Below are 23,944 nucleotides of genomic sequence, written 5' to 3' on the forward strand. Positions count from 1 at the left end.
CGCAGCTGAAATCTAATCGCCTTAATTGGCAGATTCGTGCTCCCTATTGTGAAGGCAGGAATCCGGCTGGTAGTGAGGCGAGTGTACGCGCATACTCGAGTCCGGACTGCGGTAATCCGCGATCGCTGGACGCGCGTACGTTCGCGCTTCCAGCGAGCGCGGATTTCATTGATGAATCAGGGGCACTATATCACTGCTTTTAATCCTTCATGAAATCACAGGGGGCATACCAGAAAAGAAGTGGAGAAAACAAGAAGTAATTATTCTATACCTCTCCCGTACATATTCACCTTTCTTTTACCTGTGTCCCCATGTTTGCACGGCACGTGGTTTTATTCCCTCCTCACTGTCCTCTGGTCTTCAGTCTAATGTAAATTCCAAATCACTGTCTCTTTTATTAAATCAATTTGTTTGTTAAAAACATAGTTCCTTTAAAATATTTATTCAATAGCTAAAGCAAACACAGCATGAAATGTAAGCTAGCATTGAGTAATTAAGAATTGGAAGCATCGCTAAGTATCTTCCAAGGCAATGTTTGAATTGCTTCAGTGCCAAGAAGAAAGGTGTTGACTGAAATGAAGTCATTAATATTGTTAACACAGTTTGATGATCTCAAGACAGCACAGCATTTCTGGAGGCTCATAGGTTAATGAATCTCAGTACCCAATAGAATATATGACACACTTTGTCCATAATAATAGGAAGACCATTTATGAATGCATTCACAGTAAAATGGATGTATATTTATCACACTAGGCAGTGTACTAGGCATGCATTAATCAGTCTGAGACTTCAATTCCCACTTAGAGAAAATCCAAGATATCTTTTCACTTCTGCTTTCATGCAATTGCCCTCAAGAGTATGGCAACTTGACTCTATAGTTCAGTGCTGCTAATGTCCCAAACACACACTTTAGAATAACAAAATAAACCTAAGTAGTAGTAATAGTGAATGTTTCAATTGAAACTACAATTAAAAATCTACATAATTTAACACCTAACATTTGAGTTGAGAGGAATATAAGCTAATCAGGCAAACATAAGTGTAAGGAAGTACCTAAAATTATTGGCAGGGGTAGCGTTTAGTGTTTGCACAGGCCATTCCGCTCTGTGTTTGTACAAGCAGGAAAACATTTTACATGACAATATACAAGGGGCTGCTGAGAAGTTCCTGGCTTTGCCCAGAAAGAGAGCCAGAGTTACGAAATAACACATTTATTCAACTTATTCCCCCCGGAGACTGATGCACTTGGTACAGTGTAGTTGCAGCTTTTCTAGACTGTTCAAACAAAAATCCTTTGGTTGGGCCGCAAACCAGCTCTCAGCAGCATCTTTGACATCAGAAATGTCCACAAAACGTTGCCCCTTCAGGTGTTTTTTTTCACATTCGACAACAGATAATAGTCTGAAGGGGCCAGGTCAGGTGAGTAGGGGGGATGGTGGACCAGTTGGAAACCCAGGGTGTTCAATTTGGCAGCCACAACATTGAACGTGTGCGCAGGTGCATTGTCCTGCAAAAAAAGGATTCCTTTGGTCAACTTTCCATGGCCTTTGTCTTAATTGCCTTCTTCAGCTGGTCCAGGAGATTGGCATATTACTGTCCGGTGATACTAGAGCCCTGAGGTAGGTAGTCCACCAACAGAATAGCATCTTTGTCCCAGAAAACAGACACCAGGACTTTTTTGGCTGATTTCTGGGTTCAGAACTTCTTCAGCCGCGGGGACCCACTGTGGCGCCATTGACTATTCCTTGGTTTCAGGATCATAGATGTGAAGCCAGATTTCATCCTCAGTCACTAACCTAGCCAAAAAGTCCTGTGCAGCTTCAAAATGGGTCATAATGGCTTTGGATGCTTCAACTCATTCCTTCTTCTGATCACTGTTCAAACATTTCGGCACCCACTTTGCTGAAAGCTTGCACATGTCTAGGATAGTGGTGATAACAAACCCAACATGCTCCGGTCAAGTATCTGGGCTATCTTTTTTGCGGATATTCGCTGGTCCTCAATAATCAGCTCATGGACAGCTTCGCAGGTTGCCGGGTCAGTTGAGGTTGGGGGGCGCCCACTGCGGGGCTCATTTTCAATGGTGAAATGCCCTGTCTTGAAACGAGATATCCAGGTTTTGACAGTGCTGTAGGAAGGACACTTCTCCCCCAGTGTTTGTGACATCTCAATGTGAATGTCCTTTGCTTACATTCCCTGGAGAAACAAAAACTTCATGATGACCCGTAACTCCAACAACGTAAATCTTGTTTGTGCCTCTGCCATCACAGCTTCTCACTAAAAGAAAAAACAGTTTTAAGAATCGCAAAGACCTGATATCTGCATAGTTACATACTAGGATATTAGGCTGTCATATGCCCCCACACTCATTTTTCTATTTCATCTGGAAGGGGGCAAAGCCAGGAACTTCTTAGCACCCCCTCATATACCCTACAAAGTGTTAGGCATGTTAAACAAGGAGAATGTGCCACTTCAATCAGTACTATTGGATTCTCCGTTGGTGGATGAGATGAAGCTTAGATGACTTTACCATTCCAATCATGTGCAAGCAAACATCATTTTTCCTTTACATTTTCTCATTTATGATTGGGGATACTGCACAAAGTCAATGTTCATCAGCCTTAACTGAATTGAGTGAAAATTCCCTTGCAAGGTAATGATTAGCTTTGCTAAGTAAACAACTTGAACTCCTTTAGTAAATCATTTTCATTCATTTTAAATCTATCTACAAACACCCCTATACCTCTATATATGTTGTGATTTAAACTAGGTAGCAAGAAACCTGGAAGAGAAAACAGAAGATGGTGACACCCGGCCGGGACGAAGAGGAATCCCAGGATGACGCGGAACCGGATCACAAAAAAGGCCAGTGCCATTAAAGGTAAGTGTACTTTTTTGGTTTTGAGTTTAGTTCTGTTTTAAACTACAACGACTGTATGAATAACTCTTCTACCTATGGCTCGCATGCTAATGTGTAATATGAAAAAGATGTTTATTTTCAACTGCCCATGTATATGAAAATATCAATCACAGATCTGCTTGTAAACCTGGTCACTTACAGATGTTTTACAACCCAGAAGTGCTCATAACTAGGCTCTTTCAGGTTCATTGAAGATGATCAGTGAACAGACTCATGCAATAGTCAGGTGACCAGGAGCAGGATGGGAGCACAATGGACTCCAAAACTCTGAAACCAACATGTAGAAGTGATCAAGTGGCTTCATAACCACCCAGATCACCTTTACAGTCAAATTAAATAGCATTTACATAACAAAACATACCTATAACCCTTTTACAGTTACTTATCAAAGCTTCAACTTCTCCTACACCAGTCTGTAGCTCCCTTTGTAGATCAGAGCTTCTCAGGCTAGGATTTGGAAAGACATGGGGCACCCCTGGAGAACTTGATGACATGCACATGGCAAATAGTGAATGTGGCCACACAGTGCTGACAATGGGAAGGGCTTTAAGGGGTTTATTTAACTAGAACACAAGCCTACTAGGTTGCTGCCTGTATGCAGTTTTAATGCTGACACCTGCAGAAACACAGCAAAACCTATGCATAAAATATTGGTAGTCACACTCGAAATTGCAGAAGGGCGGGAACCCTGGGAATCTGTGGGAACATGTCAGAAAAGAAAAAAAAAGCATGTGTTTATCTACACATTAAAGTTAAATAAAGGTATTTTAAAAATACATTGGTTTAATAGTGGCTGCCATCCTCAAAGATTCCACTAAGTAAATGTGGTTCATAGAATACCCAAACATATGCAAAGAAAAGTAATAAAAAACATGGTTGGATGGATGAAGTCATCAGAGATTTTTTTTTAGCAAGCTAGGTAAATTATCCCTTGCAGAGTGATTATTTACTGTGCTAAGTGAACAGCCTTAACTCCTTTAGTAACTCAACCCCAATATATCAAATTGAGACTGACAGCTAGTGGGTTGTATTTATGGTAAATGAGCACCACCTTGTGAACTAATTGAAAAATGACAGCCACTATTAAACCAATGTATTTCACATAAATTTACCTTTGATTTACAGCAAACCTTCATGTTTTTTTTTTCATTTACAGTTACATAGAAAGTCAGGTTGAAAAAAAGACCATCAAGTTCAACCACTAGGGAAATAAACATATCCCAGATATAAAACCCTATGGACATGGACGTGTTCCCTGGATCAACGGTCACTGCTATCTTTACTTTAAAGCCTTAATACCCAGGTATATTCTGTGCTTCTAAAGAAAACACCCAGCACCAGTAGTTGCTGAAAGTACATCCTGAGAGAGCCGATTCCACATTTTCACAGACCTTACAGTAAAGAATCCCTTCCTTATTCGGAGCTTAAACTTCTTTTCCTCCAGACACAAAGAGTGCCCCCTTGTCTTTTGTTACGATTTTAAAGTGAATAGTTGGGACAAGAGTTCTCTATATGGACCATTTATATATTTATACTGGGTGATCATATCCCCCCTTAAACATCTCTTCTGAAGGGAGAAAAGATTCAGTTCAGCTAATCTCTCCTCATAGCTGAGCTCCTCCATTCCTTTTATTAGTTTAGTTGCCCTTCTCTGCACTCTCTCCAATTCAACAATGTGCTTTTTTTGAACTGGGGCCCAAAACTGGACTGCATATTCCAGATGTGGTCTGACCAATGCTTTGTACAGGGGCAGGATTATGTCTCCATCTCTGCAGTCTATTCCTCTTTTAATACAAGAAAGTACTTTGCTAACTGTAGATATTGCAGCTTGGCATTGCATGCTGTTTATAAGTCTATGATCTACCACAGGGATGCCCAACAGGTGGATGGCGATCTACCGGTGGATCGCAAAAGCAACGTGAGTAGATCGCGGAGCCCTGCCATTCAAAATAATTGTACCGCGCACAGGAGTTATTAGGTCCAAGTTTTTATTAATGGTAGATCATTTTGACTTGGTCATTTTAAAAGTAGCTCATAAGCCAAAAAAGTGTGGGCACCCCTGATCTACCAGAACCCCCAGATCCTTTTCCATTTCTGACTCTCCCAAATGTTATCTGCCTAGACAGTATGAAGCATGAATGTTGTTAGCCTCCAAGTGCATAACTTTACATTTATCAATATTAAATGTCATTTGTCACTTGGTTGCCCAATCCAACAGTATATTCAGGTCTGCTTGTAGGTTATAGACACCTGTATGGACTTAAATTTACCTTTGATTTACAGCAAACCTACATATTTTTTTTTAATGTTTTAATACTATATATTCTAGCCCCTGACCCCCCTCCCCAGCAATTATGGTCAAATTTTCTTGCAAAGATTTTGAAAATATTTAACCTACACTCACTTCACTTATCATTAGTGATCAACAATCAGATTTTGTTTTTAAGTAAATATTCACAAAGATCTATGAGCATAGGATAGAAACACACCATCTATTTTTTAGCAGCATAGGTGTGTTTGAATGCAGAAATAGTATTGCTTTGCCCAGACTGGAGGACATGTACTGAGCAAAGCCTCAAAGTAGATTGGTAAAATAATTACCTAACCTCCTAGATATTACCTTTGTGCCCCATGTCCACCTGTGGCTGCTTGACCTTTGTCTTACTTACCTGACTTTGCTTCTCATCTCACCCCTTTGTACCTTGCTGGATTTGCCTAAACTATTTAAACAAAAATGTGGTCCATGGTAAAACACCATATAGGTTGGGTGCAAGACATATTGCAGCATGACAATTGTCCAATCATTATGTCATTTGAACTGATGCCATTAAATTAATGTAATGGATCCTGTGACCTCTTTCTGAAAAGAAAAAAAAAACCTGTTGCCTGCATGTTACATTAGTCCTCTTGCATCTCTACTTTCCACTTTGTTCACCAAGAAAACTGAAGTTACCTGTAAAATGTACACCTATCATCTGCATACATTTTACAGGTCAGTGACTAAAAGTGCTCAAGCCATTAAATTATCATTGCTGCTGAGCAACTAGCATTGAGACTACAGTATGTACATCACTTCTGCAAAAAAAACTCTTTCTACTATCCATGTATTTTTTTTTTACACTGGCTGGAGTACATTTGCCTGGCTTTAGTGCTAGTTTAAAGGGTAAATAAAACTTGCAACAAAGTTGTTTTCAAACAATATGAAAAAAAAACAATATTTACTGCATTGTAACATACGGTAAATCATAATTAATTTTTTCAAAAGTCACCTAATGACTCAATTCTCCTGTAATAAGTTTTAAGATACACATAGAAACCCAGCTTACTCTTTTATGCTCTGTATCCTGCCTAATAGTTAGCAAGGTAAATTTGCGCTCTGGGCATTCCGGTTTTCTCCAACAACTCAAAAATATGCAATTAGTTTAATTGGCTTATTCTTAAAAAAAATTTCCCTTGGACTGTGGTAATGATATATGACTGAGGTAGGGCGATTAGATTTTTAGCCCCTTTGAGAGACAGTTAGTGATATGACTGCAAATGCAAACGCTGCATAATATGTTGGCGCAAAAAAAAAACAAGGTATAAACAATAAGTAGTTATTTTTCAGCCAGGGATGCCCTTTACCCTCTGTTAGGCTGAACATTGGTCAAGCTAAATAGAAGAAAATGACATCCCGTACTATAAGTTTTTATTGGTTATCTCTTCTAGGGTTTTTGTCCCATGTCCCATCCACCAGTATTTTAAAGGCTAGGATATAACTCATAATAAAATAACATAATATTAACACCTGTTGTAATTGCACTTTCCTGGAAGTGCAGTGAAGCATAAAAAGTTCTCTCCATTTCTTGCTTTGAGCTATAGACTTAAACCAAAAAAACAAAATAAATTATTTCCACAGATTCCCCTCTGACAAATTAGAAAATACAAAAAACAGCTAAAACTGTATTAGCTTGCGGCTTTTTAATGTATTTTTAAGTTAAAACTTTACAATTCTGGTGTTTTTTTTTTCCTTCCTTTAGAACTTCTTGGTTTCTCTTCACCCCCAGGCAAAGAGCAGTTTTGTTAATAACTGTAAATCCTTTCAGCCTTTGGTAAGCACAAGTGCCGGTGTGATTGACAGGGTAATAAAAGTGTTAATGAGATAGACCAGCAAATTCCTAGATCAATACCTGCCAATGAAAGAAAAACAATTCTTGTTCCTATACTTTCTCTGAAATTGCTCAAAGCTGCGGAATATACTTTTGCCACCTCTGATTTTTAAACTTTTATTTCATTTTATTTCCATAGTTATCACAACACTTTAACTTTCTTTATATGCATCTTTGTTTCTATTTTCAGTATTCAAAATAATATGTTTGAAGGAGAAAATAAATGTCTAAAAATCTGTTTGGTAATAAATCTGATGAAGAATGTACCGGCTAGTTTTAAATTTATTAAAATGTGCATAAATAACACCTACTTAAATTTTGTATTTAGAAACCTAGCTCGAAAATCACATTCCCATGTTATTTACTATTCATTGGTTTCTATGTCTTTTCAAAAATAAAGCATTTACTACCTATACTATATATTTGTATGCTATTGTATGTGTAACATGTATGGGGAATTTGAAGTGTTGAGCTTTTGTATGTATGCCAAAAACCTGAAAATGTAAATGTACTTTGCAAAGTGAAATGTTCATGCTTATTTAGAGACCTAGTAATAAACACAAAATGTGAATTACACCTACATGTTTGGCTTGTGTGTAATCAGGATAAATATTAGAAAGATTTAAGAGCTGGATGTGGGTGGAAAATAAGACTTTTTGGAAAATTCTGCAGGACAAACTGGAGAGATTGTATATTTTGCACTTTATGCCAAAACTTTCTAAAAAATAAACAAAAACTGTATTTTTTGAAGTGCTCTACAACTTAACAATATGTCCAAAAATGGCATTGTTTTTGTGTTAGCTGTACCTGATGTGGTGTTTAACATTTCTAAGATAACTAATGTGAACACCTTGTGACCTTTGTGGTCTACTAAAGTTCTGTAATTTACCAGTTATAGAAGTCAGGAGAAGCCTAATCAATGTAGGTACACCTTGCCAGTACACCAATCTCTCTCTGTCCTCTACGTAAGATGTTTCTACAGTATTACTACTTTGACTTGGATTCTTATCTCAGCTTAGTCAGAAGTCCTATGTAGTTAAACATATGTTAAAAAGATACAGAAACTGACTGATGCAGGTACATGGCACTGTCACAAGGTCCTTAGAAACATTTTAGACCAGACTAAATCAACAACAAAATGCAGTTAAAAAGCTTTGGCAATACAAATGAAATTCTGTTAAATGGCAAAAATTGCTTTACTTTTGCCAGGGGTATGGTAATGGTCTGAACTAGAATTGGACATTTGCCCTGTTTGTGCTAAGTTAGCCCTCAAATGAGCACTTAAAGTATAAAGTGGGCTACTGCTGCTGCTACTGTACACCACCAGCCCTTGACACCATCATTTAGTGAGAATGCTCACCACTGTATTAGTGTTCCAGATGGTGTGTCAGGGGTGGTACTGCCTCCTGATGATCACCAGACTATTAAAATGTTCACTGCCATTTTCTTTCAGAACTGGCTTACAACCCATTGTATACAAACAGTAATAGCAAACATACATGACTCTCCCAGTCTACTTTAATGGGCTCCCAAATATTGCTTTTCTTGTTAATCAAGCAACCAAGTCAAACCCAAACATTATCTATTTGTTGCTTGTTTGAGCAACACAAGCAACAAATACAATAATAGTTCCTATTTACCTTATTGGTTAATCAATACAAATGCAGAATTGCTTTGCTGGTAAACTTGAACTCCACCCAGCGTTCTAGAGTCTAAATCTATCTTTTAAGCCATTAAGCAAGTTTATTGAAATCATTCAAAATTCTCCATTAACTCCAAATATGTATTGACTGAGCACAGGATAGAACTTTCCTACACAATTATTCCCAAATGTACAATTAAAATTATATGGCTACTGCAGAGAAGAAGCTGTGAAAATTATACTTTTGAACTATGTATAAGTTCAAAGTTTTAAAATCATAGCTCCATTTTCCAAATCAGTGCAATCAAAGAGAATAGAGGCAAGCATTTATTTATGAATCTCAGAAAGGTAACTAGTCACGCACTGTTTTGTGTGACATTCATTTTGAAAAGCCATCATTAGTGCCGTACTCATTTTTCTTCATAGCTAGAGTTAGGCAATTTTTATATAAATGGCTTTCAATACAAGGTAATATCCTGTAAAAGTTCCTCAATAAATGGTGTGTATCAAGGGCCTTTAGTCTCTGTTTGTCATTTTGGCAGTATAAATGTTACTCTACAAGAGGTTATGAATATATATCTGGACAGTTAAAAATTACAGTTTCCCCTAAGTTACAGATAATTACTCAACAGAGACTATTGCCGCAGTTCACAACTTGCAAAGTCCTACCATGAAGAATTGCCGGAAAATTTCCAAGCAGAATCCCAAATCAATCACATTGTATCATGAAAACTTGCATCAACATAACTTTGTTTCATCCTGTGCTTATGATATTTTCCTCATCAACCACCCATGGTGCTTCCAGATGTAGTCTCACATTGCGTTTACTATATACTATATATGTTAGAATTTAAAAGTCATTAAAAGTTGAAAGAGGAAAAGTTAAGTTTATATGTTAACCATGAAAACAGAACTCCAAAGATGATAACAAAAAGGATTAGTGAATGTTCACTAAGCATATGTTTAAAGGTATCCCTTTATCATAAAGTATTTTTATATGAGTTTTAGATGTTTATGGACTTTTTTTCTACATTTTTGTATTGTATAAAATGTTTGTACTTTTTTTTAGAACTTATTTATCTGAGTAAATTGAGGGACAGACATAACCACCTTAAAAAGTTTTTAGTTACCATAACGTACATGGACCAAATAAAAGTAATGACAAATCAAGAATTTCTGCTTTCACCATTTAATGCTTATTTTATTAATGAAAGATGCAAAACGAAAGCTATCATATGGTGTTGGCTGGTCACATATTGCTCCCCACCCACCATTCCTGTACCAAAGAACAGAAACCACACCATACAATGCGTCCTGTCAATTATAGGGGAGGCACTCTTTTGTACCCCAAAATATCTGCAATGGATACTTCCTGAGAAATCGAATTCATGTGACAGATAGCCAAGGGGGACATGTTCTTACTACTACTACATCTTCAAGGCCCTAGATCTCCCCGTTCCTAAAAAATTAGGGTTAGCACAAGGTAAGTGGCCAGATTTGTGTGACAGGGTAGCACGGTATAATAGGTATAGTTTTTCTTATCTTGTGATGATGCTGCAGCAATAAAACTTTAGAGGGAGTTAGCTACAAGAGCCCCCCCACTTATCCTAAATTTTAATATACCCAAAGCTCCCCTTTCAGGAGAAATTGGGGTTCAAAGAACATAAGCAGACATTTATGTGTGACAGGGCACCATGGTATGGTAAGTGTGATAATTTTTAGTGGCAGGAGGCAATGGCCACAAGAGTCCCCCACTTATCCTACATTTCCCTTTTTCATACTTTCATGGTAAAGAGAAATTAGGGTTCACAGAAGGTAAGTGCCCAGCTACGTGTGACAGGTTGATTTTTTGTATCTTGTGATGGCACCGTAGTGATGTTAGTTTAGGAGTTTACAGTTACATTTTACTTTTCTTACAGAGAAATTGGAGTTCAAAGAGAGTAAGGGAACAGCTATGTGTGACAGGGTTGCATGAATTGATGGGTATAACATTTTAATAAGGGGGGGGGGGGACAGGAGTTTACTACTGGCTCCCATGTTTGCAGTTAGCAACATCCCACTGTTCCAGAGAAATTGGGGTTCACAGAAGGTAAGTGGCCCGCTATTTGTAACAGGCACCCCACCAGTCGCTTAGTCCCTCACTTTGCAGCTTCTGCAGATTTTAATCCAGGTGGCAGTAGGTGGTACTGAGTGTCTCCCCCTAGGCAGGGATCTATGGCATGAGGAAGGGGTAACCTCACCGCCAACCTGAATGCAGCCTTGGAGATTTGTGAATGAGCAAATTTCACGTTTTGATGACGCTGGGATGACACTGCATGGACACAGAAACAGCTTTCATGCTGCTGCACAAGGGGTGGGATTATCTCACAGTACAAGGTGGGTGGGGAGCAGCCACAGCTGATAGTAAGGTCTATAGTACACGCCCACTGTCAGAGAGTTAACACTGAGCTTGCTCAGGAAGCTACCTCCCCTGGCAGCACGATTTTATAGAGAAACGTAGTAGATGCGCATGCCCCATTCCCCCGCAAGACAACAAGCAAAGAGGGAACGAGCAGAGGGCCTGATCTGTTAGCGCTATAAAAACACTGTTTATATTATTAATATTAATAATACCTAGAAATGAGAGACAAAGCTGTGAATAGATGATTCATAAACAGGTATGACATCCATAAGCATTCCAAAAACATGCAGGTAAGGTAACTGGTTTCCCCTCAAAATTGACCTTAGACTGTGGTAATGACATATGACTATGGTAGGGACATTGGCTTGTGAGCTCCTTTAAGGGACAGTTAGTGACATGACTATAGACTGTAAATTGCTGCGTCATATGTCAGCACTATATAAATACTGTGTACCAATAATTATAATAATAATAATAGGTATTAAAAAGAGGTAAACCTATGGGAAGGTAAGTAAATAAATACAGCGCTTGCCTGATCCGCCGGAGTCCCGCGTCGTCCATCGCTGCAATTTCTGTCTTTTTCCTTCTTCTTCTGCCGTCTTCTGGACGCGATGAGTTCCCGGTGACGTTGATGCGTGTGTACATTGCCGGCGGGGCGGGGCAGGAAATTTGAAATCCATTTGAATTGCATTCAATACAAAATAACTGTATTGATTGCAATACATTGGATTTATATGTGTAAAAGCAGTACATTGTTTTCAAGAACATTTATTTTACAGTATAATATAATAGTATGACTATAATATTTATTATTAATTTTTTTCAAATTAAAATATATAATATTTTTTTTTAATTTCATTTCATATTTTTACATGATTTTTATGTTTCAAACTTTATTATACTCATACTATTATATTATACTGTGAAATCAATTTTCATGAAAAACAATGTACTGTTTTTAGACATATAAGGAAGGTTAAAGCTCTCAAAGATTTGAAAATATAAACTAATGCGAGTGAACGAGGGTGATACAGCAAACCTGGAATGGACTTCCTAAAATAATTTGTTAGTTTACCTACCCCGAGTGTGACTCTGGGTTACTGCTTTCAGCAACTTTTTTCTACCCCGAGTCACACTCAGGGTTACCGCTAGGGAGGTTCATTCAAGGAAAATCCATTCCAGGTTTGCTGGATCACCTAGTTTCACTGATGAAAGTGTATCCTCTCCAGCTTTGGAGAACGTTAATAAATCAGACTCAATGTGACTTCCGTTATTGCACTTATTATTACAATGCTGACTAATTGCATCTCTTCTCTTTAGCGAGTGGAAATCTGTGAAACAATAAAACCCCTTTCAGATTTGAGGTAAACCCTAGCATTCTACCACATGCTCAATCCATGCTTCTTACCAGTTCAATTCAACTAGGAGTGGTCGGGAACCACATTTTGCATGTAGTTGTGGTTGCAGTTCAGTTCCTACAAATACCATTTTGATTCTGGCAGTGTGCCTGTCTTTCCAGCTCTGGTGGAAGCACCACAATAATGCAAGGCAAATTGTGCAAATGTGTTGACCTGCAGTAGAGTTTTCCACTTCAGGAAACATTGTAGCAGTTTGCTATGCACCTTAGAGCCATGTAGTTTTCAGAAGCTAGTCTGAAAGGGGCATAATGTTACCTGCTGAAAAAAGCCACTCAATTGGTAGAATTACGTAAAAGAAAACTACATTTTAAGGCACAATATAATTTTTTTGTGTATGAAATGTAAAACTTTTTCCCCAAAACAAAGTTCTCCCACATGAGATCCCTCAAAGCCTTATTAAAGAGGAGAAGAGAGAATATGTAATATTAGTTTACAGAACGCTAGAAAAAATATTTCTCCAGTTTTTCTACCCCAGTGATCATTCTGTAATACTGTAGTGTTCTTGAAGATCACATTTTAGTAGGATATGGATGCCTACAGAAATAGCAGAATGTGTACATTATATGGGAACTAAATATATGACAACAGTGGCTCAGTCAAAGTCAAAAAAGTTTTACAACTATATCCATCTTTAAAAACAGTATTCTATATTGCATTTGCATAGACACAGGCAGTTAATAAAGAGATTTTGCAGTAAAAACTCTTCTGACCTGCATGCTTGTTTCAGGTCAGTAACTCTGAATGTATTCAGGCTACTACATCAGCAAAACACCTAAGCAAGTACCATCTATTGGAGAGTTCAGCTATGTTTGCCAACATTTTTTGGGAACTGCTTATACAATTATGGCCAAATGCTAGGTTGTATGACTCCAAGGTAGTATTGATCAATCATTTCTCCTGATGGGCTTTTCTTTAGGTTGTGTGTAAATTTAGCCAGTTTGTACCAACAAAAAGTACATTTCACCTAATAAACATGTAATAGTAAATTTCCCAGCACACCTGGCTCATTTGCAGAATATTTTGCCTATAATGTTAAAAAATGGCCTTTGGCTATATTACTTATTCCTCTCATTTAAAGGTAGAAAGATAGAAAAAAAAGAAAAGCCCCGAAGCTTCCTTATTTCGCTCTCACATCATTAAAGCTTCAATAACTCTTCAATTAGATTTCCCTGGTTGCTGCCATTGTTTCAGATTGATAGATGTCCTTGGTTCAACCTCAGTAGGACACCATGTTGCTACTGAGGCATGCTGTCAGAACCAATTAATAGTGTAATATCACTGATAATCTAACCTGATCCTACTTATTGCTGAAAATAATATGTCAACCCCAATTTAGAACACAGAAAACCTGCAAGCTAAAAGAAATACGCCAGCCTGCTAGGCTTCAGATACTGCACTTTGAAAGCTTTGTGACAATTTATGTAAAAAATACTCTACAAAAAAAATCACCTACATTTTACAATTGTACAGTGTACATCAGTTAATATAAATGACAACAAAAGAAATAGTAATTATAGTAATAATGATTGAATAATAGCAAACATAAAATTAAAATGCTGTTTAGGTAATTATTTCTCCAGTTATGTCCATTTTTTTCCTTTTCTTTAGGGTGTTATTCAGTTGTGTTTCATGCTTTGAGAGACAGATAGTTTGTATTTTATAAGCCATTCTTAAAGAAAATATTTAATGCATTTCTATTGCTTCCTGAGCTACAAGAAAAAGACTTTTATAGAGGAATTCATTTCAGCCTTTATTGTATTTTGGATAATTACATTTTTGCCACTTGTTTAACACCTGCAGTTTTATATTTGGAAGCGTAATACAACCACAATACATTTCACAGGCTAATGAGCTCAAAAGGTTGAAATGTCTGTTCGCCTGCTCTAAAAAGTGTTATTCCTGTACTCCAGACATACACTAATATTAGCAAAGTGAGCTTGTTGTTCTGAAATTACACAAAAAATGAAATAATGATACAAAAAGTATAATATGCTTTTTTTTATTGTTGATAATCAACAGTATTATTGAAATTATTAAAGGAACTCATCATTTGTACAGTAAGAATTTATTTAAGGTATATTTAAGGTAAACACACATAGCTATATTTGCAGATTTTGTATATTTTTAAAATACATAACATTTACATAACAATAACATAACAATAACATAACATTTCTGTTTCGATGATTATGTAGTAAATTACTTACATTTTAAACGTTTGTCTTGTTTAGTTATGTACAAGGCACAGTTGCCATTTGAAATAGTACAAATCAATCATAATCCAATTGTTACTGACCTGACTTTAATAAAATAAAAGTGTATTGGTTGCTAGAGGAATACTGAATTTTGCATATTGTAAAGATTGATCACTTGAAAATTTTAAGAAAAACATTTAGTCATAAAATGAATATAAATGTCATGATGGAGAGATATACTTTATTGGGCCTGATTTATTAAAACTCTCTAAGACTGGAGAAGATAAGCCATCGAGGGAGAACCTTTGTGAGCCAGTTAATCTGGAATGTATTTCCTAAAAATCATTTGGTATTAGTTGGCAATTGTTTTCAATGTTGAACTTCATCCACTCCAGGTTTGCTGGATCACTCCAGTCTTGAATTATTAGTTGCAATTTTAAGAAGGCAGTACATTCATCATCTCATAGTTTTAGTCTTTTTTATTTTGTGAACATCATTCATTTAGTTAAGTACAATATACAAGTAAATGTTCATTTCAAATCAGATGCTAATATTTTCTGAAAATAGTTCAACAGTGGAATATTGTGTTTGTTAAATTTTATTAAAACACAACAATGCTTTTGTGTAAAATCTGAAAGTATGTTCTATATTGCTGTAATAAAAAACACATATTAAATGAACAATAAAGTAATACAAACATTTTTCAAAAATCTATGAATGACTCAAGAGGCAAACTTGTCTAACAAGAATATTGAATCATTACTTCATTGAATCATTGCTTCTGAAGTCATAGTCTGGTTAGAGCCTTGGAAAAATCTAGAATTCTGGATAATATTTATTGTGGACAGGTTCATATTTGCATCATTGGCATTGCAATGGTATGTAGTTGAATCTATGGTTAACCTGTTCAACATCATATTTTGGATGCAGAACAGAAATATACATTTAGAACATATTAACCTCCCCAGCGGTATTCCCGAGTATGACTCGGGGTAGAAAAAAGTCACACTCGGGGGTAGCTAAAACAGTGAATTTCAATAGTAAATACAACCTTACTTGATCCACCGGCATCCTCCTTCACGATCCTTGTCCTCTCGTTTCCTCTGGCATCCAATGAGTCACCGGGGACGTCGGTACGCGCGACCGTTGCGTTGAGGGAGTGGCGGGAATTTCAAATCTATTGCATTCAATAAAAAGTAACTGTTTTGAATGCAATACAGTGGATTTATAAGTATAAAATAGGTACAATGGGCCTAATTTATCAATGAAATCCACGCTCGCTGGTCGCGTGTACTTTGGCGCCGTTATATCGAGCCGGTTTACCGCGGGCTGGAGTCTAATGCGCTTGTTCATTCGCATCTCACTGCCAAGCCGGATGCTTGCCTTCATAACAAAATGGGCAATAGGGGTCGCGCATCCGCCAATTAAGGCGATTAGATTTCAGCTGCGCAATTAAGGAGGATCTGTTAAGATGTCAATCGTGAGATCGGCGTACGATTTCGGATCGCGAATACGAATGCGCGAGCGAGCTTCCGATTTTGCTTGATGAATCAGCCTCAATGTCTTTCATGAAATTTTTTTACAGTATAATAATAGTATGAGTATAATATTTGTTTAAACCTATTTAATTTTTTATTTTGACATGTTTTTGTGTTTCAACCTTTGTTATACTCATACTAATATATTTTATTGTAAAAATAAATTTTCATGAAAAACAATGTAGCGCTTTTAGACATATATTTGGACAGAAATGAACCGCCCAGGGGTCTAATAGTGATCTTAGATGCTGATGTTAACGGGCCTTTATCCCTTCATGTTCTTACAGTGTAGCAGCTGTACATTCTTGTTCTAGGTTGGACTACATAGAGTGGCAGAAGTGTAGTTCCTCCTTCCCAGGAAGTGTTCATTATAATTCATTATTAGAACCAGGTATACACTTACTTACTCTTTTGTATTGTTTGACATTACCACTGCCTGAAGATGTTATAGAACTATAAAACTTGTAAAAAGGCATGTGGCGTATTTTTGGTACATTGTCTTAGTCTGAATAAGTTGGTAATGTGATGTATGGTCTTACTGATCAATAGAGAGGCTTATGTGGTTGAAGAAGAGTCAAGTGTACATTCTCAGAGAACATTACCATTCACATAAAATATTGATCTTCGGTGTAATATATATATATATATATATATATATATATATATATATATATATATATATATATATATATATATATTATACATGCTTTCCCATTTATCCAGGTCATTGTATAGCTAGCTTTTTAAAGTCTTATAATGATCAAGCTTGTAAAGTCCAGTTGCATGTGATTAAATACTATTCCAAGTTTGATTTGCATCATGCATTAACCATCATGGTACTTGTAAGTGTTTGTATTACTTTTTAAATTAATCCCATTGTACCACCAAGACTTTGCATGAGGCCGTATATAAGGTGATTGATCTAGCCTTTTTAAACCTTTTTAATATAGGGGGACCCTTGAAATATTTTTCAGATCTTAGGGATCCCCTGCTATAATTATTATATCCCCAACTACCAGTACATTAGCAAGAATTTTAGAATGCGTCCTACTTTACTGGCCAGAGGGAAGAATATTAGTTTTACAGATAGTCAAAAAGATCATTGGTGCCAGTTAAACTGACCTGAGATTCACAAATTGCTCTTTGCTCAAAGAACTCCTAGCAAACATAGGGCTCCATTGAATTCTGGTTGAGAAATACTAAATTAAATATTGCCACCTCATTTCATTTGACATTTAAATGTTGAATTTCTGGACATCAGTGGGCAGTAGAAGCCCTGGCATTTTTAGTTAAATGCCAAGGGGTTTAGCTTGTGGTGGGATCAGCTGTATCTCTACATTGACAAAAGGGTTCAGTTTTAGACAAAAGCAAATACATGCACCATATAAATTTACGGGTCTGACATTTTTATTTTTTAACTTTAACTTTCTAAGCCTTGCAGGTTTAAGAGCTTTTACTATAATACCCACCTCCTTTCCATCAATGTCCACCACAGGTTACCCCAGTATTGGTCCTCTTCTTAAATAAATAATGCCTAGTGTAATCCAACACAGTTCCTGGGAGCCCAAGACCCTGGTAGAGCGTCATTACATAGGCGGAGCCTTTAACATTGTAGTGGGTGAAGAATAGGTCACCAAAAAACTATTACACTTGATATTCACTATGTATAGCATTTGTTTATCTTACCAGAAAGTTCAATAAACCTATATGTGTTTTCTGTACTTGTGGCTAGTTCTACAACTACAACAGTTGCTTTTTGCACTACACATTATTTCCCAGTGAAAATTACCATATTCATGCTCTGTATTTGTATTCTAATATTTCTTAAAATTGTAAATAAGTATGCATAGGTTCATACATAAAAATGCATATCCTTGTGCACATGTAAAATAACCTCTAGGTTAACACCTGCCACATGCATTTTGTAGAAGAAATGTGATTGCCATTAAGGAATTCTCTTTGCTGTTTATCTGTATTTTGCAAAACAAATTACTTTCAGGTGCTGTTTTAAAGCTCAGAATCAAATTGCTCTACCTCGGAGAGCTGCTCATAAAATTGTAAGTAGATGCCTGTGCTGGAGCAGTAATTTGAAGGACACCTGAAGCTTCCTAGGTTAATCTGCATAAAATTCACCCTGGAAGCAACACAACTTTTTGGACTCAAAATATTTGTCGCTTTAATTGAAATCAAGCCTTGCATATCAAAATATAGTCTTTAGAGAAGACTATGTATACATTCTCCAACTTTCCTCTCAGTTGACAATCTTCTTCTATTGCAAAAATCATGATTTCAAAGGCTAAATGTTATTTATTTACATTGATGCTCGCATACAATTGACCTGTTATATCATTTTCATAAAGTACAACAAGTATTTCTCAACAACAGGGCAAACAACAACATATAAAGACATCTTTACACTTGTGCAGTGTATTACTGCATGATAATGTGTTGTGCAGTTCTTAAATGGGAACCAGGTCTGAAATATCTGTACCACATCCCTAATATACACTAAAATTAAAAACAACAATATGGGACTTTTCAGGTACAACCACTAAAATGTTTAGCTTTATTACTACACAAATCACGATAAAAACACCGAAGTTTTTAACAATAGCACATATGACTTTCATCTTTACCAACACTGTTGATCAATAATGCATTTCTCTATGCGTTTCAGATGATTTGCTTTATCAGTGGAAACACCTGTTTATATATCAAAAAACATATGGAATCCATAATGATCCATGCTTGGTCTCAAACGGTAGAAGTATCAGCACCTTATGTAGGTGCGGAGCATCCAGAACTGCTACTGTTAAGCTTGATATCATGCAGAGTTATTTAGAGCTGTATAATATAAAAGCTCAATGCACTGATGTAGACCCAGCTTCTATGCACAGCTTACATACACCAAGTATCAAATGATCCTCAGTAGAAGTATCGACGGCCCCCCCATTCATTTTTGGTTGAGATGCCAACACACCGATATTGCAACTAAAATCTATACAAGAACTTTTATGTGCGTTATTGTGCTATGCTATTTGCATATATCTAGGTGTTTTGCAAGGTGTAATAATAAATAATTCCAAATGGCAAGGTTCTGCAGTAACACCGATTGTGTATTGCAATAATGTGCTGTAAAACACACATTTACCATGCACAAACTATTGCTCACAGTTTGGCCCTGATTCATCATTGAAATCCGCGATCGCGGGAAGCGCGATAATACGCGCGACCAGCGATCGCGGATTACCGCGGTCCGGGGCTCGAGTGCGCGCGTACACTCGCGTCCTGAATCTGTCGGCCGGATTCCTGCCATGCGCAATACAAGATCGCGAGTAAAAACCTGTCGGATAAGCGCGGCTTCGTGCGCGAGCTTTTTCGGTTGTTGAATAGCGCGATCGCGCACGATTCCGGATCGCTAATACGACTGCGCGATCGATAATACGATTTGGCTTGATGAATCAGGGCCTTTGTGTTTCATAAATATATATATTAGTCAATTTGTATATGTATGTATGTACATATATGTATTGGTATTGCTATTGTTTTACTTTTACCCAAAACTGATACATTTTAGAATTAGAAAATGTGTGTATAAAAATACTCATGAACAATTTTTCTAATTGATTCCAATGTGAAAATGTTTGAATTTTGGATTATCATGGGTAAAAACATTTATAAATAAATCCCTAAAAGATATTTGGCATAGCTATAGTTTTGGATTATATTAAAATGATAACAGTAAAAAAAGAAAGAAATTGATGTCAACCAGAGCTTCGTGGACATATATTCCTACTTTAAAATAAAATATTTGTAGTATTTTGATTTACCATCAGTACATTAACTTCTAACTCTAAGCATCAGATACAATTTCTAGTAGTATTTCAAATCCCATTTATTCCATTGAGGTTTGTATGCAATGCGGCTTAATGCATTTAAAAAGGAAAATATGCAGCAATATTGTAAATAATAATACCATATTTTAAATGCAGATATGATATAGATAAAACACAAGATATTTCTCATATTCTTTGGAATCATCACAATTTTAGAAAAGGTGAAAATCAGACCAATACCTTAAAATGATTAAGTAGCTTTTTACTGGCAATTTATTCACATTATGTTGAATTGTCTTTTATTTATTTTACATTGCCATTAAGCTAATATTTCAATCTATCCATTAATCTACTTAAAGGAGTAAATATGATATTAATAGTGGTAGCAATGAAACTTGAAACCATGGGTAACCTTTGTTCTGCAGCTACAGATGTAATTTAATTGTTCTTTTAATGGTCACAAAGTGCTAATGACAGTGAAATATCTTGGAGGACTTTTTTGTCGTTCTTTGTCTTTGCTGTAATTTTAGGAGAAGAAAAAAAAACACAGTCCATCTTGATGTGTTTGAGTCATGTTACATTTAGGATTTTAGATCCTGGATCCTGATGTTTCACATGGGAGTGTTTTTAAATGCTGAGCACAGCGAAATTTAAGGGGACAGGAAGGGCATTCACTAAGCGTGCCAAACTCCCCCAAGGTCACCTGGTATCTTCATGCTTACATATTGCAGCGTTGTCAAACTCAATACTTTTCCTACTTGAAAGAATTTAGGCCCATCCTTATTTATTTCAAAATTAGAAAACCTGTGGGTACACAGCAAGGCAGACAGGGTGTCTAATTTCTGTGCTCAGGGCTTTGCATTGCCGGTCCATGGCCAGTAGTTGACGTACCGAGCACTGTTACTACGACCTTTTCATGCCAACAGTTTTGCAGCAATTAGGAGGCAGTTTTCCAGTGTTTTACTGTTTAATAACAACAATGAACACCCAAGCATTCTAATTATAATGGAAATATATGGGAGAGAATTGAAGTTCTGATATCCCTCATGTGGGATGGAAATGCCTGTTAAGTGTTATTAAATAGGTGTGAAAGGTCTTTTGGAAACATTTTGGAAGACAAATGAAAAAGCCCATTGTTCCTTTCTATAGGAATTATCATGGAGTATGTGGAGCTTAGTCAGATAGGAGGATCTGATTCACAGCAAATCAATTAGAAAACATTACTAAGTAGTGTCTGGACAGAGAGGCTTTGGGTGCTATGTTTTAAAGGAATACACATTAAAAAATTTTGGCAGTTGTTAAAAAAGCATAGCTCTCTTGAAAATGGTTAAAAATAAAAAAGGGAAAATAAGTTAAAAAGTTTTTTTCCTGAAAACAATCGGTCACAACAATTGTTGTGCTACCAACTGCCTAAACTTATGCCGTTAACCCATCTCTACACAACAACAAAAAGCTGATGAACATCAGAGGAGGGTCAGGTAGTCAGCAAATGTCATGGGAGGTCACTCCTTTTAGCACCAAGACATAGAAGTATCTTCAGACAGAGCAGATAAAAGTTTTGATTACTTTTTTCCATCAGAAGTAGTCTAAAAGGTATGATTGGGGGGATTGGGAAATCACAGAACAGACACATTCAAATCTGGTTTCTCCTGTAAACATCAGGAAGCATAAATTGTATATGAACATATGTGCAAGCCTAGTAATGTGTAATGTTTGATTCAGTCTAGTACGGATAAGCAGATGGCATTTAATCACCACAATAAGAAACTGACCTGACAAAATCTGTAACAGTTAAATCAGCGAAAAACAAACCAGCCAAATTAGAAAAATTTTCTTCCAAAATATTTTAGAATTTGGAACCTAGCTCTACTGTAAAAGATCAGGGTAAGTAAAATAAAGGGCAGTAGTGGCTTTTGCCCTTTGTTTATTTTTTTTTTTTTTTTGTACAAATTTTTTGAATAACAGACTTTAATACTTTTAAAATTAAAATATCTTTAACATACTTCCAATGCATAATAACTAGTATTCATCCTGTACACATGTATATATATTACAGACGGCAGCATTGCTGTGCACTGCTTTAAACTAAAACTCCTTTAACCTTTCATCTAATGCAAATTTAGGACTTGTTTTTTAAAAAGCATCAATTTACTTTCAGGTTTCAAAACCCCATGGACTACGTTTACACCTGCAATGGTACAATGGTTTATATACCACTAGAAGTGGTATGTAAACATGTAAATCACTGAATATATTATGCTGAAGAATTGCCAGCATTTTTTAGACTTAAACTATACTTAAAAGCCCCAGCTCTACCTTCAGTCTTGCTCTTCTGTAACTGAATGGCCAACTCTGATTTTAATACACAAAGTTTATAAAGCTAGGGAACGTAAGGACGTCCAGAGTCAGAACTGCCCACATGCGCAGGAGAGAGATGCCTGTGCTCTAGTGAGGAAGAGGTAAGTGTGACAATTAGAAGTATCACCTTGCCCTGTCCTCCTCCTAGACACCTGCACCTAGTAATTTTGATAACAATATTATGCTTTTTAGCTTTGCACATAATTGAAAAATTTGGCAGTGGCTGTGAAAAAAACCTTTGTTAAAGCCTGGCTCTTTAGTTCTCCAACCATTGCACGGATGAAAGGACTGTTTCCTAGTATCTCTGGGTTGGTAACTCGGGATATAGAAAATGCCTTAAACTGCCTTAAATGATCCACAATGGCTCAAAAGTAAAATTATTGAGAAACAGTTTTACAAAGTTAAGGTTGACAAAGCACCAAGACCTCATGGATTACACCCACGTCTCCTCAAAGAGCTGAGCTCAGTTATTTCAAAGCCATTGTTATTCATTTTTAAAGATTCTTTAATCACTGGTATGGTACCAATTGATTGGTGAAAGGCCAATGTGGTTCCTATCTTCAAAACAGAGAGCAAAGTCATTACTAAGACCGGTAACTTTAACATCCTCAGTTGAAAATGTCCTAGAACCATATAGAGAAGTTTCTGCTAGAAAAGAATATATTAAAATGATAGTCAGCATGTATTCAAGAAGAACTTAAGTTGTCAAACAAATTTACTCTCTTTTTATGAGGAAGTAAACAGGTAGAAAGTGGAGTAGCAGTTTATATAGTGAACTTGGACTTTGCTAAAGCATTTGACACAGTACCCCACAGACGGTTATTATGCTAATTAGGGTCAATAGGTTTAGAAATATAAATCTGTAAATAGATAGAGAACTGGCTTAAAGACCGCATCCAGAGAGTAGATTAATGATGTATACTCTGAATGGTCTAAGGTTATTAGTGGTGTACCCCAGGGTTCAGTGTTTGGACGTTTACTGTTCAACATCTTTATAAATGATATAGAGTTTGGGATTAAAAGTACCATTTCTGTGTTTGCAGATAACTTTAAACTATGTAATGGAATTAAGTCCATACAGGAAGTCTATAATCTACAAGCAGACCTGGATGTACTGTTTGATTGGGCAGCCAAGTGGCAAATGACATTTAATATAGATAAATGTAAAGTTATGCACTTGGGGGCTAACAACATGCATGCTTCATACTGTCTAGGGAGAATGCATTTGGGGAGTCAGAAATGGAAAAGGATATGGGGGTTCAGGTGGATGAAAGACTTAATAACAGCATGCAATGCCAAGCTGCAATATCTAAAGCTAGTAAAGTACTTTCTTGTATTAAAAGAGGAATAGACTGCAGAGATGGTGACATTATCCTGCTCCTGTACAAAGCTGATCAGGAATTGTTTACCTGTCTATGAGTATCTTCAGATCTAAATACAAACAGTTGGACAACTTTTTCTATTTGATTCCTTTTGATTAGTAGG

The 23,944-nt window shown here is 36.5% G+C and overlaps 1 long non-coding RNA gene across 2 annotated transcripts in view; it reads left to right on the top strand.

Annotated features, from left to right (window-relative positions):
• LOC140327751 (uncharacterized) overlaps positions 1 to 23,944 on the top strand; it is a 180,481-nt gene that overhangs the window by 131,441 nt on the left and 25,096 nt on the right. Inside the window, exon 5 of one of the 2 annotated variants that reach the window (XR_011920104.1) lies at positions 2,774 to 2,878. The exons of the other annotated variant lie outside the window; for it this stretch is intronic. This is a non-coding gene — a long non-coding RNA (uncharacterized lncRNA). Of the gene's footprint in view, positions 1 to 2,773; positions 2,879 to 23,944 lie in introns of those variants that run through there. 2 annotated transcript variants of the gene reach the window in all.

The sequence above is a fragment of the Pyxicephalus adspersus genome, chromosome 3 (assembly GCF_032062135.1).
Source record: "Pyxicephalus adspersus chromosome 3, UCB_Pads_2.0, whole genome shotgun sequence".
In the NCBI taxonomy this organism is placed as follows: Eukaryota; Metazoa; Chordata; class Amphibia; order Anura; family Pyxicephalidae; genus Pyxicephalus; species Pyxicephalus adspersus.